Consider the following 6,470-nt stretch of genomic DNA (forward strand, 5'->3'; position numbering starts at 1 on the left):
TATAATAAGAAGACTGCAGCATGGCATAAGATCTTTTTTCTCTGTCTCCTTTCTGTCTTCTATCCGTCCTCTCGGTCTCCTCTCTCTGATAGTGATATAATATAGATAATTTCTTTGGGGCCGGATACAAATGAAATGCAAGCCAGAAGTTTGATATGTCAGCTCAATTTCAATTTCTGTATTTCAGCAGCAGATGTTCTACATTAAAATAACTGCCATGTCTCCCTCTTTCATTCTCCTCTGGTTCTCCCTTTTCCCCTCCATCAGCCTATGGCTCCAAGTACAGTAGAGAAACCTGTTCTCACACACCAGTCGTCTCTCCATCTACAGGCGACATACCATTCCTTTCCTCCACTGTGCTCCCTGAAGAGGTTTGTTAGTACATTTGTTGGTGTAGCTTCAAGTGTTTTAACATGACCTGAAACAATGTTCACTTTCTGCTTCTGTATAGGATTTAGGTTTGTTATGGTTCCATAACCCTTGTTATATTTTGTGTGCTTATTCATGGTGTTTGGGCCAATTTGCCACAGTAGCATTAGACCCGAAAGTACATAGATCTCATAGGTACTGGAGATGTAATTCTTCCATGACTGATGGGTTTTCTCTTTCCTCTTCTCTTGTTTATCCGTAATCTACTCTTTTATGACTGATGTTTTAGTAATGGCTGTGTGACCTTTGAGTGTTTTAATTGTGGTTTTGCTTTATTTTTCCACATGGAAATTTGGTTGGATAACAGCAGCAAGCCAAGAGGCCAGGGGGTTGCATGATGGTAAGAAATATTTATAAAAAAAACATAATAGAGGAAGGACATACCAGGCAAAACCTTATAATAAGTAGTAAGTCATTTGAGGGGGATATAATACATAATTTACACAATCCAATTGTTTTCATTTTCATTATAATCTATTAAGGTTTTGAAGAACAGAGAGGAGGAAGAGAGAAAGCAAGATAATTCAGGAGGAATGAGGAGAGAGAGACGGGTAAGAATTGGCATAGCCATTGTTTTCTTCTTTTTTTCTTTCTCCTCGAACTTTTATCTTACTTTTCTTTGGATTTATTTGGTGGATTTTATTTATTTGCACTACGGACACTAGTGAAATTGTGTCTGCTCTGGCCTCACTGTTTTTCACGCTTATTACAGCTGTGTCTGGGGAGTCTGTGTACAGCCATGACACTATTCTTTACACCAGGGATCAGTTGACGCTGCTTAACACAGCGGTGTTGTCTCAAGACAGTCCCAAATCCCCCTGGGATATCAATTGATAACATTCAAATTTACATTCAAATTAAACTAGAATTTAATAAACAATAAAACCCCAACATCCCAGAGAAGAAAACATTCTGAAGATTTGAGCTGGCATTGCAAGGCTAGATTTCAGCCCCCTAGAGGAAGTAATCAAAGTACAAAATTCAAATCTGTATTCACAAGATAAATTTCAATGTGTTTTTTTCTTATAGATTGCAAGAAACATCGTGTTGTGAAAGAGAACTTGGGCTCATTTGAAAAATGCTCACTTTGCCGTGGGCCATTTTCTTCATTGAAGTGGTGGGGGCTAAGATGTGAAGGTTTGTATAAAAATTCTAAGATCAACATGTTGCATTACACATGTACACTGTGTTTGCCTGTAGAAAGACAATCCCCTCACAATCAACAGACTTAAAGTTGTTTTTAACACGTTTGTGCGGATGCTTCGCGCCGACACATTACATCTTCCGCTGGTTACTGCATTGCGCAACTCTGAACCTCCTGCCGGCTGCTGCGTGGCGCAAAGGATCATCCAGCACTTCTTCATCATCATCATCATCTACCACGTCCTCCCTCCCAAACTCCTCACTATCTTCCACCTCAATGTCACTGTCCTCGCTGTCAAAATCTTCCTCTGTCATAACCATTTTCTTGCTTGTCTCTCAAAAATTCATAAACAAACGCACATGTATGTCTCGTTGATTGACATGATTTTCAGCAAACTACGGTACATTTTGGTGGTCACATGGCTTTAAATAGCCAACAAGACCCGCCTCATGTGTATTTGAACCAATGACGTTGCGTTCTCTGATGCACGCGTCATGAAAAGACAGGCGGATACAAAATGCTGCACCACGCAGCAGCCGGCAGGTTCAACGCAGTAACCGGCGGTAGATGTAATGTGTCGGTGCGAAGCATCCAGCAGAAATAGGTTAAAAAGCGAATGAAGCCTTAAAATCCTCATCATAGTTTAAAGATTCACAAGTGAACATGCATTAAGAAAACTGCACCCATTGTTTTCCAAATCAAAAATTAAGGAAAAAACATGAACTTTGTTATTGTTATACAGAAAAGTGAAGAAATCAGATATTAGGCTGTTCAATGAGTCAAGCTATTGACTCTGTGAAAAAACAAGTGGCCCACATTGCGAGATGAAGGCCCTGAAGTACACCAGGGGCCTCATGTATAAACGTTGCGTACAAACAAAAAGTTTGCGTACGCTGGTTTTCACGGACACTTTGTGATGTATAAAAAATTACCTTGATGGGAGAATGTGCTGGCCATCACGCAAACTGTTGAGCAGTCGCTGATATTCCATAAAAGTTTGATCATTCATCTGGAGAATGTTACACATGTTAACCTCTGTTAAACATGAGGACGGAAAATTGGACAAAGAATGACATCGGGGCGCATCTACAGGCATTTCCATATTAATTTATAGGAGGAGGTAAGGCGGAGTCGGTGGCTCGTGCCCGTGCGCTCAACTTCGCGTTGATTGTGATGTATAAAGGAAATGTGCGCAGGACCTGGCGTACGCCCGCTTTTATACATGTGAATATTTTTGTATGTAAGCAGAGGTGGGTAGAGTAGCCAAAAATTTTACTCAAGTAAAAGTACTGTTACTTCAGAATAATATGACTCAAGTAAAAGTAAAAGTAGTCATCCAAATAATTACTTGAGTAAGAGTAAAAAAGTACTTGGTGAAAAAACTACTCAAGTAGTGAGTAACTGTTGAGTAACGTCTGATTTATTTCTTAACACAAGCATCAATCAGACCGACAAAAATACAAAATAATCATATTTAGGCGAACTATTGTTCATCCAATCGATAAAATAAATTAAAATTAATTATTAATTACAAAATAGCTTAAGTGAGAGACTTGTCACATTAATTTGGATGGATACTGCATGTGTAAAACATACCGTATGTAACCTAAAAGACAAAGATCCACCTCTCCACAGCAGAAACTAAAACTACCGCTACGTTTCCTCAGGTTAGATGTTGAGTTGTTGAACGCTCACATGTCCGTTGTTTTGGTCGACACAGAAGACGCCGCATGATGTAGCTGCTGTTTCGCACTTTTCCTAAGGTAACCACCTTAAGCGGAAGACTTTCTCTCTCTCTGTCAAAATAAAACATTAAAATGAGACGTACACTGGGGTAAAAACAATGACGCGTAGAATACCAAAGAGGTAAAAAGAAAAGTAACGAGCTCCTTGTAGCCTGATGTAGCGGAGTAAGAGTACAGTTTCTTCTTCACTAATCTACTCAGTTACACGTAAAAGTATAGTGATTTAAAACTACTCCTAGAAGTACAATTTTTTTCAAAAACTTACTCAAGTAAATGTAACGGAGTAAATGTAACTCGTTACTACCCACCTCTGTATGTAAGTACTCTTTTAATGTTTTGGCCATACACCATCTTCTGGTATAAAAACTGCTAAATCTTTTATACATGAGGCCCCTGGAGTTTATTAAAATAACATGGTGGTTTCTACTTTGCTGCTTCTGCTGTAAACATTGTCAAAATCTGGCGCAATGCACTGAGGAAAAATAACTAGTGGTCTTCTAGCAACACTGGGTGAGATTTTGACGATGTTTACAGCAGTAGCGGTAGGAGCACAGTAGAGGCTGGGTTTGGCAAGTTTCATCCCAAGACCAAAGCGAAGTGGCCAGCCACCACCACACACCACAGCTAAATCCCAGCGATGCTGTCTACCTGCTGTTCGACACGCTGTTGTGCAGCATCACAACAAGGGATCCATGGTGTTGAGTGGATGTGCCTGGCCATCTTGCTCAGGTCTCTGTGTGGAATGCACAAAATTCCTCCTGTTTTCCTCAACAGTAGCACTGACGAGCTGTACATATCTTTGTAGCTTCATTGTGAAACATTACAACATTAATGCTAACCTTAGTATTTTGTGGTTTTAACAGTTTGCACCACTGTCTGGCATACATACTGCTTTCACTCCAAAGACAAAAGACAAAAGACTTTGGTAAGTAGTTATTTTGGTAACCCTTTACTGGAAGCAGTATCCATAAGGTTTTTATGCCACCTACACCTACATAAGCACTAAGAACTGGCATAAAAAGATATTTATTGAACTGCTTTTCCAAAAGGTTTAAAGTGTTAGTTCAAATAGTGTATTCTGTGTCATGGGTAATAGATTTGGTGTTAACAGTGAATGTAACAAAATGTATTCTCAAATTGATGTCACCAAATAATTCTTTGACTGTGGACTCTCACAGATGCTGATACCTCTATTTTGATTTGAAAACAAAACACAAATTACATTTGAAATTGTATGAACTTTGAAAACATCAGTAAGGTGAAATACCCTAGCAGTCCACTATACCAAAGATGTAATGGCAGCATCCTCATTGACTTGTCATTATTTGTTAACCACGTTTCCAAAAATTGCCGTTCAATTATGAGTTATAGAATCAAATTTCACAAGGTATTCACCATTGAGCAAAATGTAAATATTGTGAGTCTGCTCAGTAAATGTTCTAGCTAAATATGTTCAGATAATATTTAATGTGTGTGAGTTGGTAGATCAGCTCAATTTCAAATTCAGTATTTCAGCAGCAGATGTTCTACATTGAAATAACTGCCATGTCTCCCTCTTTCATTCTCCTCTGTTCTCCCTTTTTTCCCCTCCATCAGCCTATGGCTCCATGTACAGTAGAGAAACCTGTTCTCCACACACCAGCCGTCTCTCCATCTACAGACCACTCAACTGTCGTCTCTCCATCTACAGACCACTCAACTGTCGTCTCTCCATCTACAGACCACTCAACTGTCGTCTCTCCATCTACAGACCACACACCAGTTGTCTCTCCATCTGCAGACCACTCACCAGTTGTCTCTCCATCTGCAGACCACTCACCAGTCGTCTCTCTATCTGCAGGCAACACACCATTTCTCTCCTCTACAGTGCTCCCTGAAGAGGTTTGTTTGTACATTTGTTGGTATAGCTTCAAATGCAAGAAATTCTTTAACATGACCTGAAAAGATGCTCGCTTTCTGCTTCTGTATATGACTCATGATTTGATATGGTCCAATAACCCTTGTGTGTTTAGCAGTTAGAAGCACTATTTTAGCACAAAGACTTCCGTGTGTTTGTGATAAATAAATCGATTATACATCGTAATTTTTTTTAGTTAGGATGATGTTGATAAAATGAAATTGCTAAATCAAGATTTTCTTTTCAACTACTTGAGCAACCACTTAATTACTTCAGCGACTGACCTTTGGTACATATCTACCACTTGACTTCAATTCACTGTTAATAATTAAGCGTCGTCGTACTTTTACTTATGTACTGCGGCTTTAACACAAGGTGAACGACACTGCTCCATCTGCTTAAATTACGCTTCCCCCCTCCTACCCATAGTTGTAGTATGTTTACCACCGCAATTATCTATCTAATCTAAAATAACAGGAGAAGAGGTGTGGAGTTTAACACTCTCTGACATGGAATGACTGGAAACAAACTTCAACAATAAAAGCCAGCAAACAAACAGAACAAAATAAAAGTGAACGAGCAGAGTATGAGCATAATTAATTAGCCATGTGCTCAGCAGTTAAACTATAGTCCACACAGTGGCATTTCTACAACATTTGTTGTCCCTAGACTGCTTCCACATTCATTATTTTGACCGCTTTGAGCAACTTATGTGAAATAATTTTTCTCTTTTGTTATTAAATATTTTTCTTTTTAAACATTTTGAACAGTCCTAGTTTGTGTGTGTGTCTGCGCGCTCAGTAGTGGTTTATAAAAGCACAGTGAGAAACATATGAGGTCCAGTTGCTTGTTGCTTGTTGATTGTCATGTAGTGTTTATTACAGGTGTTATGTATGCCTTATGGTTTCTTTTATTTTCCTTGTATTTTAATCAGAATAAAAGTGACTTCAGTGAAGAGGAGCTATCGGATGATTATCTGATCCAGAATACGTTCCAGGCTCAGAAAGTGACACAGAGGATGAGGAACCAATAAACAGCTTGGCAAACCCAACATTACAGGTCGCTGAAGAATCACTAATGGATACCTCTATGAACTGTAATGTCACAGATGACACCCCTAACACTGGACAATCTTGCACCAACACAGTACCTTCAACCAGTGTTGTAAAAGCAGGACAAAATTTTCTGCTTCATTTGCAAGGATTTTCATTTCAAAATAGCGCGGCATTATAAAACTCACATAAAAGAGAATTCT

General features: G+C 39.0%; 1 long non-coding RNA gene across 1 annotated transcript; it reads left to right on the forward strand.

Moving 5' to 3' along the window:
- The first annotated feature begins 1,457 nt into the window (after positions 1–1,457).
- On the forward strand, positions 1,458–6,186 carry LOC116674940 (uncharacterized). Its single transcript, XR_004328257.1, has 4 exons — positions 1,458–1,566; positions 4,182–4,243; positions 4,915–5,199; positions 6,150–6,186. It is a non-coding gene; the product is annotated as an uncharacterized LOC116674940 (long non-coding RNA).
- The last annotated feature ends 284 nt before the right edge of the window (positions 6,187–6,470 follow it).

This window comes from Etheostoma spectabile, unplaced genomic scaffold (genome assembly GCF_008692095.1).
Source record: "Etheostoma spectabile isolate EspeVRDwgs_2016 unplaced genomic scaffold, UIUC_Espe_1.0 scaffold00001297, whole genome shotgun sequence".
Taxonomy (NCBI): domain Eukaryota; kingdom Metazoa; phylum Chordata; class Actinopteri; order Perciformes; family Percidae; genus Etheostoma; species Etheostoma spectabile.